The sequence below is a fragment of the Bos grunniens genome, chromosome 16 (assembly GCF_055505025.1).
Source record: "Bos grunniens cultivar Pamir isolate PY7600 chromosome 16, Bosgru_T2T1.0, whole genome shotgun sequence".
Taxonomy (NCBI): domain Eukaryota; kingdom Metazoa; phylum Chordata; class Mammalia; order Artiodactyla; family Bovidae; genus Bos; species Bos grunniens.
This window is the reverse complement of record NC_141180.1, coordinates 2822038-2835119: the sequence shown is the minus strand read 5'-3', so window position 1 is coordinate 2835119 and position 13082 is coordinate 2822038. Positions and strand designations below refer to the sequence as shown.

Here is a 13082-nt window from a genome sequence, read left to right as displayed (position 1 = left end):
ACATCCATACATGACCACAGGATAAACCATAGCCTTGACTAGATGGACATTTGTTGGCAAAGTAATGTCTCTGCTTTTGAATATGCTATCTAGGTTGGTCATAACTGTCCTTCCAAGGAGTAAGTGTCTTTTAATTCCATGGCTGCAGTCACCATCTGCAGTGATTTTGGATCCCCCAAAAATGAAGTCTGACACTGTTTCCACTGTTTCCCCATCTATTTCCCATGAAGTGATGGGACCAGATGCCATGATCTTAATTTTCTGAATGTTGAGCTTTAAGCCAACTTTTTCACTCTCCTCATTCACTGATTCCTAAAATGCCAATGTTCACTCTTGCCATCTACTGTTTGACCACTTCCAATTTCCCATGATTCATGGACTGAACATTCCAGGTTCCTATGCAGTATTGTTCTTTACAGCATTGGACTTGACTTTCACCACCAGACACATCCTCAATTGGGTGTTGTTTCTGCATTGGCTCAGCCTCTTCATTCCTTCTGGAGCTATTTCTCTGCTCTTTTCTAGTAGTATATTGGACACTTACTGACATGGGGGGTTTCCTCATGTGGGATGAAAAAGATCTTGTGGGATGTTTTTGTCTTTTCATACTGTTCATGGGGTTCTCAAGGCAAGAATGCTGAAGTGGTTTGCCATTCCTTTCTCCAGTGGACCATGCTTTGTCAGAACTCTCCAGCATGATCCATCTGTCTTGGGTGGCCCTGCATGGCATGGCTCATAGTTTCATTGAGTTAGAGAAATATCAGTAACCTCAGATATGCAGATGACACCACCCTTATGGCAGAAAGTGAAGAGGAATTAAAGAGCTTCTTGATGAAGGTGAAAGAAGAGAGGGAAAAAATTGGCTTATAACAACATTCAAAAAATGAAGATCAGGGCATCTGGTCCCATCACTTGATGGCAAATAGATGGGGAAACAATGGAAACAGTGACAGACTTGATTTTCTTGGGCTCCAAAATCGCTGCAGATGGCGACTGCAGCCATGAAATTAAAAGACACTTGCTCCTTGGAAGAAAACCTATGACCAACCTAGACAGCATATTAAAAAGCAGAGATATCACCTTGCCTACAAAGGTCCATCTAGTCAAAGCTATGATTTTTCCAGTAGTCATGTATGGATGTGAGAGTTGGACCATAAAGAAAGCTGAGTGCTGAAGAATTGATGCTTTTGAACTGCGGTGTTGGAGAAGACTCTTGAGAGTCCCTTGGACTACAAGGAGATCAAACCAGTCCATCCTAAAGAAAATCAGTCCTGAAAATTCATTCGAAGGACTGATGCTGAAACTCCAGTATTTTGGCCACCAAATGCAAAGAGCCGATTCATTTAAAAAGACCTTAATGCTGGGAAAGATTGAAGGCAGGAGGAGAAGGGGACAACAGAGGATGAGATGGTTGGATGGCATCACTGACTCAATGGACATACGTTTGAGCAAACTCTGGAGATGGGGAAGCCTGTGCTGCAGTTGCTGACGTGCTGCAGTTCCTGGGGCTGCAAAGAGTCCAACATGACTGAGCGACTGAACAAAAACAATGGAGGAAAGTGAGAGAAGTTGGCCAATAGGCCTGCCTTTAGCAGGTAAAGTTTTCCCCGACTCTGGCTCACTTACCATCTGGAGCAGAACCAATGCACCCATCCTGCAGGCAGCAGATAAGAAAACAAAAAACCTCCCAAAGAATGAAAACTTGCACCTGTAATTGTTTCTTCCATTCTTAACCAACTATGTGGTTAAATACCGGAGAGATGAGTGTAACACACTCCTAAACATTAAAGAGCAAATGGGTTTCTCTACCTGAGAAAAGCCTGAGGCAATTGGAAAGAAATTAGACCTCAGAGAGGTGCAGCTGAAGAGAAGAACTTGAGGGTTTAATCTTGGAGGATTTTCAAAGTAATGGGACTTAGTAAAAAACCATGAAAAGTGGTTAAGAGAGAAGAAATGCTATTTTCCCTTGAGTTTGGAGGTAAGATCGGCACAGAGATATAAACGCTGAGAGGAAGTACTGTTAGATGCTTTATGTGATGTTCATAGATTTCTCTCCAGCAAAGGAGAAGCCATCACCTGCTGTGTCGAGAGGGAAGGCTTGGCGGGGCAGGCAAAGAGAGATTTCAGAGAAAATACCTACTTATGAAACACTGTAAACAAGAATGCAATTCCATTAATTTCCACATTAAATAAAAATAACAGCGAGATATTTTCACAAAACATATGCATCATGAGACACAATGAAAATAACATCCATATTTAACATTTCCTCTGAGAATACTCTTTTCTCTTTGCACATCTTCTGTGTCTAATACTCCCACACAAACCAAGCAAGAACACTCTTCTTACAGAAAGATCAGTCTTCAAAATATGGATTGGCCAGAATGTTTGTCTGGGGCTGAAACATCTTACAGAAAAACCTGAAAGAACGTTTTGGCCAACCCAATACTAGCGTGTTTGGGAAGAGCACAGTTCCTGAAATTTGCCACATGGTCCTTTGCCAGGGGGCTCAGCAGAAGTTGGTTGTTCCAGCAGTCATGTACAGATGTGAGAGTTGGACCATAAAGAAGGCTGAGCCCCAAAGAACTGATGTTTTCAAATTGTGGTGTTGAAGAAAACTCTTGAGAGTCCTTTGAACAACAAGGAGATAAAACCAGTCAATCCTAAAGGAAACCCACCCTGAATATTCAACAGAAGCTGAAGCTCCAATAATTTGACCACCTGATGTGAAGAGCCAACTCATTGGACAGGACCCGGATGCTGGGAAAGATTGAAGACAGGAGGAGATGGGGACAACAGAGAATGAGATGGTTGGATGGCATCGACTCAATAGACATCAGTTCGAGCAAACTCCAGGAGATGGGGAAGCACAGGGAAACCTGGAATGCTGCAGTCCATGGGGTCGCAAAGAGTCGTACACAACTTGGGGCCTGAAAAACATGAGTTAAGTCGCACTGCATCCCCCTCCAACTCTGTTGTTTAGCAAACACGGTGGCTTCAAGAAACCGAAGGAGTCTTGCTTTGCTCAGCACTTGGCCTCATCCGCTCTCCAGAACTGACTGCCCTCATTATCTTACAAGCTGTGTCATATAAATGTCATTTTCAATAAAAGGATACTCTCTTCATTTAGCTAACAGTGTGTCATTCCAAGTGCTCATTAGAACTTGCTTAACCAAACACTTCTGGCTGCACTTTGACCTCCAAGGGGAGCTCTGAAATGTGTTGAGTCCAAGATTTGTGTTGTTTCTTTGATCCTGGGCTTTGGTTTATTATGTGATGAGTTAATGTATATCATTCTGGCTGTCAGCTAACTGATGGACTTAGTTGATTGAACATGTAAATGTGTTTACTAATCTACACCAAAAATCTGATGTAAGCAGTGGAGATAAAGCAGCAAGTAACAGAGTAGAAGCGGTGGAATTTGGGCCTGGAAGGAGGATGCAAGGATTGAAAGAGGGCAGAACCACATTATCTGTGAGAAAGAAGGAAGGATGGAAAGTCAGGCAGGAAACTGTAGAAGTGTTATCAATACAACAAATGAAATGTGGATGCCTCTAGAGTCTTATACAAGCACCAAGGTCCCTCTCGGAATAATACGTATATCCATCGATACATACAGTTTTGCATATAAGCTCATAACTGGAAGCTGAGATGTCTCACTTAGGATACTGTCACAAATTATGTATTTTAAAGACAAGGCATGGCCCAAAGTGAGGGTTGTCTGGTGGCTCAGTGGTAAGAATCCACCTGCCAATGCAGGAGATGCGAGTTTGATCACTGGATCCAGAAGAAAATGACAACCTATGGGTCAGGAAGATCCCCTGGAGTGACAGCCACTGCAGTATCCTTGCCTGGGAAACCCCATGGACAGAGGAGCCTGGTGCTGCAGTCCAGGGGGTCGCAAAGAGTCAGACATGTCTTAGCGACTAAACAACAACAAAAAATGGACCAAAGTTTGTGGAGGACACTGCCGTGTTTAAAGGGCACATTCACGGTTGCAGAGATTAAGCTGTGATTTTTTTACTTCTAATCCAAGGGTAAGAGGTGGTGAAAAATACATCGTCATCTTCCCCTAAAGAAAAATGAACTTGAGTGCGATGCTTCTGGACCGGTGCCTATAGGCTATTAGGTTTCCCATTTCTAGAAATGAAGCAAGTTATTTGAAAAACTCTGCCAAACCCAATCCCATTTGCTTCACTTTTTCTCGGGCTGCACAGAAATTCCCGGGGGCGGTGAGAGTTCCTTGGAAAAGGAAACTTCTTGGGAAGAGTTTGTGCGGATGCTCACAGTCAACTGGGGCAATTTGGCCTCGCTCCTGGCGATGAGGACTAACAGCATCTCACCAGTTGTTACTTTCCTAATGTTTCTGTCTTTAGATAAATGTTCTGTAAACCCAGAGTGAGCCGTTTCTGGGTTAATGAACAAGCAGGCATAAATAGATAATCACAAAGAAATGGCAATTTTTATCTAAGGAACAAGTGTAAATTTGAGAACTTTCAGTTCTTAGTCCTGAAGGCTAAGGATTTAGGACCTCCGTTTTCTTAGTTAGCTAACATCTTCTCTGCCGTGTCTAGTAGACATCATCTAAAAATCGTAAAGTCACTCCTTAGTAAATTTATGTGCATCTTGTAAGAATATCGCACTTTGACTTTTACAGCAAGCTGTAGAACGCTGAGGTATAGGCAGTCTGTTCAGAAAGCTGGTTGTCAAGGGAACTGCTCCTTCATCCAGTGAAAAACCAAAGGGATCTTCCAACAATACTGGGGAGGAAATGTTTAAGCTTTCACGGCCCTCATGCCTGTTTTGCTTTGATCCGTAGGTGGTGATACGTGTGTCTTTATTAATGTTACTTCATAAATCAGTAAAAAGATACTTTCCTCCATTTAATTATAAGTAGGAGCAAAAACTGCTGTGGCCAAAGGCATTAATACTCGTGTTACATTTCATGGCTTTTCTCAGAGCATTTTTTAGCATATGTGAGAAAAATAATTAAAAAGGAAAAAGGATCCGAATCTCTTGTCTTATATGGGGAGCAATATGACTATTTAATTTTCTAACTATCAAAATACAAAACTCGAGCACACTGTTCCCCCACTGTCTTTTCCTCCTGGCTGGCTCCATAGTTCTGACATGTACAAAGATCAGATAATGAAGGCAACACAGAGTGAACAACTCCAGAGATGTCCTCAAATCCAGTCCCTGAGACAACGCTTATCACATATCCCCTCATGGGTTTGTCTCCCTTTTTCATCTGAAAAAGAAAAATAAGATTTCATTAGGTAATTGAGGGAATCACACAAGAGAGTGTGATGGGACAGTAATTCATAAAGGACAGAAGACCAAAGGCGTTAGGGTGGGAAGCACATGAAAAGCAGTGTAGCCTCCTGGTTAGGAGGGTGTATAGCTGAGTTAGACAGACGGCCTGACTATGGAGCCAAGACAAATGTTTCTCTGTGTATCAGTGATCCTTCCTGCAAAATGGCATGATAATATGTATGATTACTTCATGGAAGCATACTGAGTCTTTCATGAAATTATGTACACAAAGCCATTCGCAATGTCTGGAGGATTGATTGCTTTCAGAAGCAAAGGAGTAGATTAAAAGGAGGAGGCTCTTGAGAGTCTCCTTGGATCAAGGAAATGAAACCAGTCAATCTTAAGGGAAATCAACCCTGAATATTCATTGGGAGGACTGATGCTGAAGCTGAAGCACCAATACTTTGGTCACCTGATGAGAAGAGCCAACTCATTGGGAAAAACTGATGCTGGGAAAGATTGAAGGCCAAAAGAGAAGAGGGTGGCAGAGGATAAGATGCTTAGATAGCATCACCAACTCAATGGACATGAATTTGAGTTGGCGTCTCCCTGTCCAGGAGAGAGTGAAGGACAGGGAAGCCTGGTGTGCTGCAGTCCATGGGGTTGCAAAGAGTCAGATATGACTTAATGACTGACCAACAGGAGATCTCATTTCAAGTGGAACTAACCCAATTAATACCACTTGGTCTTACTGCTTAAACACCTGAGAACACTCAGGAAATAATACAATAAACAGGTTCAAATGGAGGAGCTGAAAACACCCTCTTACCTCCACCAGATTGTTACCTGACCAAATGTAGGTCCCCTCACCCAACTCACAGCAAAGCCAACCCACTGGGCACTGGATGTGATGAAGGTAAGTGTAGCATTTGCTGCAGGGCGCCCATTACGGAGAGCAGGAGGCTCTTGCTTCCCTGAACTTCACGGTGGCTTCCAGGGAAAGGCTTCTGTTTTCCTGGAGCGTCGTTGCTTTACAATGTTGGGTTTGTTTCCGCTGTTCAGCAAAGTGAATCAGTCATATGTGAACGTATATCCTCTCCCTTTTGGATTTCCTTCCCATTTGGGTCACCACACTGAGTAGATCAAATTCCTTGAGTTGAACGGTAGGTTCTATTAGTTCTCTATTTTGTACATGGTATCCATCATGAACATATATCAATCCCAGGGTCCCAGTTCATCCCATCCCCTTTCCCCCTTGGTGTCCATATATTTGTTCTCTACATCCGTGTCTCTATTTCTGTTTTGCAGATAGGTTCATCTGTACCATTTTTCTAGATGGCACGTAAGTGTATTACGATATTTGTTTTTCTCTTTCTGACTTACTTCACTCTGTGTGGCAGTCTCTAGGTCCCTCCATGTCTCTTCAAATGGCACAATTTTGTTTCTTTACGTGATCTAGCAATCCCACTCCTGGGCATATACGCAGAGAAAACCATAATTCCAAAAGACACGTGCACCCCGATATTCACCGCAGCGCTATTTACAACAGCCGGGACGTGGCAGCAGCCTAAATGTCCATCGACAATGAAATGGGTGAGGAAGGTGTGGCCCACGCATACAGTGGAGCGCTACTTAGCAAAGGGCTTAAAGGCAAGATGAGGGAGAGGGCTCACAGGGGGCCTGATCAGCCCTGGGCATTTTTCTGATTGATTTCTGATCAGTGGTGAGGTAATACTCAGTGGTATTTTGGGAACCAACATTGTTAGCCTTATCATGGTTCCAAATGGTCTGCGGTCTATATGCTTTTGTCAGCATGCAGTCAACTTCTTCCATTTGGCAGGGAGGCTTAGTATTTGTAAAAGAACTCAAAGATATGGCTCAGAATATTATTTATAGCCCTTGAGCAGGAACTAAAGGGTCCTTGACTTTTGTTTTAAGGTTGAATTATTTTATCTTATTTGACAGTTTTCCTTTGTTTCTGCATTTTCTCACTTCTCTGACTGAATCTGCTGTTTGGAACTTGGGGAAGGCCCAGAGGCTAAAATTTTTCTACAGAAAAGAGGTGGGGAGCATGCAGGGTGAGGGGTCAGTCCTGTGGAAGGCCTCACAGAGTCCAGCTTTAGGATCATTTTTTGTTTTACGAAGGAAACTTAATGCCAAGTAATGCTGGTGGAATTTCAGCATCTGATGCCTCTAGTTTAAAAAGTAAATTTCAGGAGGGAAGGAAAAAAAAAAGAAGCCGAAAGATACATTCAGTTTTACACCCAGATGGGGGTGAGGAGCTCTGTGCTGCTGAGAGAATGAGACTTCTTATGGGGGACAATGAGAAAGGGAGTTGGTTCATTTTGAGGGGAAAAAAAAAAAAAAAACCTTGGGTCTACCTAGAAGTCATGAAGGATGTTAAGCTCTTCAAGCAGCTAATGCCCTGAAGGAAGGGGTGGTTTTTCTATATGATTTCCTCGTTTGGGAAAGGCAATTGGCTTGCCGCCCATAGCAGCAGCTGAGTCATGGCAGCATGGCTGAAAGTTACGCATGAATTTGAAAAGGTGTGTCATCTATCAGTTCAGTTCAGTTCAATTGCTCAGTCATGTCCGACTCTCTGCAACCCCTGCAGCATGCTAGGCTTCCCTGTCCATCACCAACTCCTGGAGCCTACTCAAACTCATGTCCATCAAGTTGGTGATGCCATCCAACCATCTCATCCTCTGTCATCCCCTTCTCCTCCTGCCTTCAATGTTTCCCAGCATCAGGGTCTTTTCCAATGAGTCAGTTCTTCTCATCAGGTGGCCAAAGTTTTGGAGCTTCAGTATCAGTCCTTCCAATGAGTATTCAGGAATGATTTCCTGTAGGATTGATTGGTTGAATCTCCTTGCAGTCCTAGGGACTCTCAAGAGTCTTCTCCAACACCACAGTTCAAAAGCATCAGCTTTCCTTATGGTCCACCTCTCACATCCATACATGACTACTGGAAAAACCATAACTTTGACTAGATGGACTTTGTCAGCAAAGTAATATCTTTGCTTTTTAATATGCTGTCTAGGATGGTCATAGCTCTTCTTCCATGGATCAAGAGTCAATTTAATTTCATGGCTGCAGTCACCATCTGTAGTGATTTTGGAGCCCAAGAAAATAAAATATGTCATTGTTTCCCCATCTATTTGTTATGAAGTGATGGGACCAGATGCCGTGATCTTAGTTTTTTGAATGTTGAGTTTTAAGCCAGCTTTATCACTCTCCTCTTTCACTTTCATCAAGAAGCTCTTTAGTTCCTTCACACTTAGCATTTTTCTCTGCCACCAACTCCAAATCTAAGTTTATTGCTTGACATTTCTTATGGTTCTTATTGCTCTCATTGATCTTGAAAATGGTTATCATATTAATATTGCCAAAATAACATTTCTTATCATAGGATTACCTGGAAAAAGACTTGCCATGGATCCCATTGGGTATCACTGACTCAATGCATATGAGTTTGAATAAAATGCAGGAGATACCAAAGAACAGGGGAGCCTGACATGCTACAGTTCAGGGGTCGCAAGAGTCAGATATGACTTAGGGACTATACGAAAACAACAACAATGGATCCCATTATGATCAAAACCCACTACAATCCCATCTGGCCTGCCTTTGTGACCCTGTCTACCTGACAGGAGCCCCCACTTTATCCAGGTAATCCCACCCTGCCCCAGCATCCTTGGCAGGCTTACCCACTTTCGTCATGTATTCAAATACTGCTCATTCTATTAATGCTCTGCTCAAATCCTGGCTTCCTGTTGAACGCTCTCCCCAGCCTTCCATCCCCCATGGTCTCACATCCTCTGACTTCTGACAGTGGTGTCTCCCTTCACCTGGCACTTGGTCAGATATTTTCTTTCTTGTTTTTGAAATAGTTTTGCCGAATCTCTTCTACCAGGAACAGTAACCACTTTTTTTTTAATCCTCACTGCTAGCACAATGCCTTGAATACATAACAAGTATTCAAAATATATTCATGGATAGATATAAAATCCTAAAGGAAATCAGTCCTGAATATTCATTGGAAAGACTGAAGCTGAAACTCCAATCCTTTGACCACCTGATGTGAAGAACTGACTCACTGGAAAAGACCCTGATGCTGGGAAAGTTTGAAGGCAGGAGGAGAAGGGGACGACAGAAGATGAAATGGTTGGATGGCATCACTGACGCAATGAACATGAGTTTGAGCAAGCTCTGGGAGTTGCTGATGGACAGGGAAGCCTGGTGTGCTGCAGTCCATGGGGTTGCAAAGAGTTGGATATGACTGAGCGACTGAACTGCACAGCATTAGAAAGTCTAGCCTCTCACATTGTTTACATACCATCTATGTTACATTTTCAAATAAATAGAATTCTCTCCACCCACACTAAAATTAACTGAAGTCTTCTAAATGAGTGTCTGAACAACAGATACTGTGCTTGCAGACTCAGCTGTCAACTCTTATTTCTGAATAGCTAAATAAGTGAATGATCTGACATTTCTAACATTTCAGTACATATCCTACTTTCTTGAGTACAAGAAAAGGTCTGTGAACCTGAAATTCCTAGCTGTGAAATACCCGACTTTGCCTTTCGCTCAAGTTTTCCTTGAATGAGATGTTATCTCCCACACATTTACCCTAAGAATAAAATAGCAACACATTAGAAGCCAGGCAAAGAGGCAGTCTTTTTATTCATGAAAGCAAAAGGCAAAGTTAAGATATTTTGTAGAAAGCAGTATTTATAGTAAAACTGTAGAATTAGAAATTCTTAGTTCTAACATAGGTCTTGTCTGACCAGTGCCTTCTCTGTTTCTTCACATATTAAGTGGTGGCAGTCACAGTCTTCATGACTGTTTCACCTGCTTCTATTTAGGTGAATTCTAGAGGGAATCATGGGGTGTTTTTCTTTGCATCTTCTAGAAAATTAGACTTGAATCAACGTTTATTCAGTTTCCATATTATCCTCTCAGGTTTTTGACACAATATAAAATGTAGGCATTCAAAAGGCTATAAGTCTAGAACGGGCACAGGTTAAACGAGAGGAAAGAGTATGGCGGGTAGGGGGTGGAGTGGGCGCTGGGCAGCAGCAGGTGCAAACCATCACCTGCAGAATGGATGGACAGCGGAGTCCTCCTGTGCGGCTCAGGGAAGTATCTCCATCTCCTGGGATAAGCTGTAATGGAAAAGGATATTAAAAAGCATGTATATACATGTAAAACAGAGTCACTTTGCTCTACAGCGGTCATCAACACAACATTCTAATTCAACTGTTCTTCAGTTAAACGATTAAAAATATATACTAATGAACATGGCAATAAGGCAAGTAAAAGAAAAAAAAAAAAAAACAAACAAGTTACTGTGGACCAAAACTCTCCTAATGTTAATCCCACAAAACATTTGCCTAAAACGTGTGCGTCACAGAGCACTTGATAGTTCGCATTTTGACCCTCCTGACCTTGTGAGGTAAGCCTTGGCTGTATCCATCTTCTTCCCACCCACCCCCGACTCCCAGTTTTTTAAGCATCTGAGGAAAATTGCACTGAGAGGTTAAATGGTTTTTCCAAGATTTTCCAGTTATGAGAGGCTGCGGCAGGATGCCAGCTCATAAATGGAAACCCACACTCCGTTTGTGACTCAAGCGACTCCAGGTGCAGTGCTCTTGAATCAGACGGACTGAAGGTGTGACTGCTGCGTCCTCTGAAGACCCAGATGGAGCAGTCTTCTCACCTTCTCCCCTACCCTCCTTTCCAACGCTGGCGCCGAGCAGCAGCACACCGAGGCTGGGGGCCAACAGGGCCCAAATAAAGACACTTTTCATTCGTAAGAGGGGAAGGAAAGACATCTGAAGGGCGTTTAGGCTTCAGGGGCTTTATAAACTCAAGTCACCCTTGAAAGGTTTATGTGATGCTTTCTAATCACACCTAAGAATGGGGCTCCTGGCTCTTGTTTCTGGTTGGAAGTGATTAACACTGCTCGTGAAATTTAGAAGCTCATCATTTAAAAAAAAAAATAAATTGACACTCCTAAGAAATTCCTCTGTAGGAGAAAATGAGACTTGCCAAACCAGTATAACAATGGGAAGGTCGTATTTTAAAGAGAGACTCAGGCCGTTCTGCCTTCAGCCTCCTGAGCCCTGAGCCACTGTGTTGGTCACAGTGGGGATTCAGTCCTGCCAAGGGCAGCGAAGGGCCAGTGGCCGAGGCCCTCTCCTGAGCAGGTCTGGACCAGACCCAGCTCAACGGCAAGTCTGTCTCAGGTGCCGCCACGTCCATCTGGCCACAGAACCGGCAGTAGTAACTGGCAGAGTCAGAACTCCAGGTAGTTCTTCTCCAGAGACCCTGCTCCCTGCCACTGCTCACCATTTCTGTCATCAGCAAGACTTTTGCGAGATCCCCTTCTGGATGAAAGCTCTGTTGGTATTTTAGGAGGCTGAGGGAGATGAGGAAAACGGGTAAGAGCTAGGGATAACCCCCTGATGATTTCAGTCTATTTCTGCTAACTCGTGGGCTTCCCCAGTGGCTCAGATCATAAAGAATCCACCCGCAATGCGGAAGACAAAGATTTGACCCCTGAGTCAGGAAGATCCTCCGGAAGAGGGCATGGCAACCCACTGCAGTATTCGTGCCTGGAAAATCCCATGAACAGAGGAGCCTGGCGGACTACAATCCATAGAGTCACAAAAAGTCAGACATGACTGAGGCGACTTAGCACACTGGCGTGGAAGACCAGGGAAGCAGTGAGGACTGGGACTGATGACCTGGAAAATCAGCTCAGATTAGGAAATGGCAAGTCAGTGGGACTTGAGAGGAAAGCAAATGGAATTCTCCCCCACCTCTTTCATTTTCTATCTTTATTTTATAAAATGAAAAGGGATGGTTTACAATTTTCTGTAACAAACCATGCTTTAACAAACCCAATTTACTGGTACCATCTGCATTGTATATGCAAAAGCTACAGATCTTATAGAAAGAAATAAATAGCAAAAAACATCCAAGACTACAGCTAGTATTTTGCAAAGATACGTGTAACACAAGTACATCACAGCCACTAATCCATATTTCACTACGCTAGGAACCTGAAATTTCTCATTAAAAATAGCATTTCCTGAAGTGCCACCAGGATATATTGAGTGTCAAAGTGGTACTTTGTTGATTGTCTACTGAAGCCCAAGAAAAGTATTATTATACTTTACATCCAGGTCTTTTTTTTTCCCAGAGAATAATGAAAACGCATTAGTCTGCAGCAGTAGCCTTGATTTCTTCCTATTATATTTGTTCATCTAATCACTTATCTGCCAAATTTAATACTTTTCTCGCCACTACAAAAATGGCTTCTGAACTTAAGTTGGAAGAGAAAGCAGTTGACTCTTTGTGCTTCAGGAAAATGAAGAGACACATGTTCATTCCAAGGCAGACTTTGTGATGTTTATACATCCCTGTAATTTGATGTGACACCTTGTTGTTTCAGACTAATGTGATGTAAAATAATAACCATAGCTAACCTTTATCGAGCGTGCTCCGTGTGCCAGGCCCTACCTGTTCCATGTGTACTAACTCATTTGATCCCTCATTAGCCCTACATGGTCAGTGCTATCAGCCCTGTTTTACAGACACAGGCTGTAGATACGCTGTCCGCAGCCTTTCTGGCCCCAGGGACCACTTTCGGGGAAGACAGCCTTTCCTCTGAAGGGGGGCTGCAGAGGTGGTTTCGGGATGATTCTCATAAGGAATGTGCAGCCGAGATCCCTCACACACACGGTCCAGTGCAGCCGAGATCCCTCACACACACGGTCCACAGCAGGATCTGCGCTCCTGGGAGAATCTAAGGCTGC

General features: G+C 43.2%; 1 long non-coding RNA gene across 1 annotated transcript; it reads left to right on the top strand.

Annotated features, from left to right (window-relative positions):
• The first annotated feature begins 6041 nt into the window (after nucleotides 1-6041).
• LOC147356043 (uncharacterized) lies at nucleotides 6042-10485 on the top strand. The gene is made up of 3 exons (XR_015143000.1): nucleotides 6042-6172; nucleotides 6565-6598; nucleotides 9207-10485. It is a non-coding gene; the product is annotated as an uncharacterized LOC147356043 (long non-coding RNA).
• Nucleotides 10486-13082: the final 2597 nt, after the last annotated feature.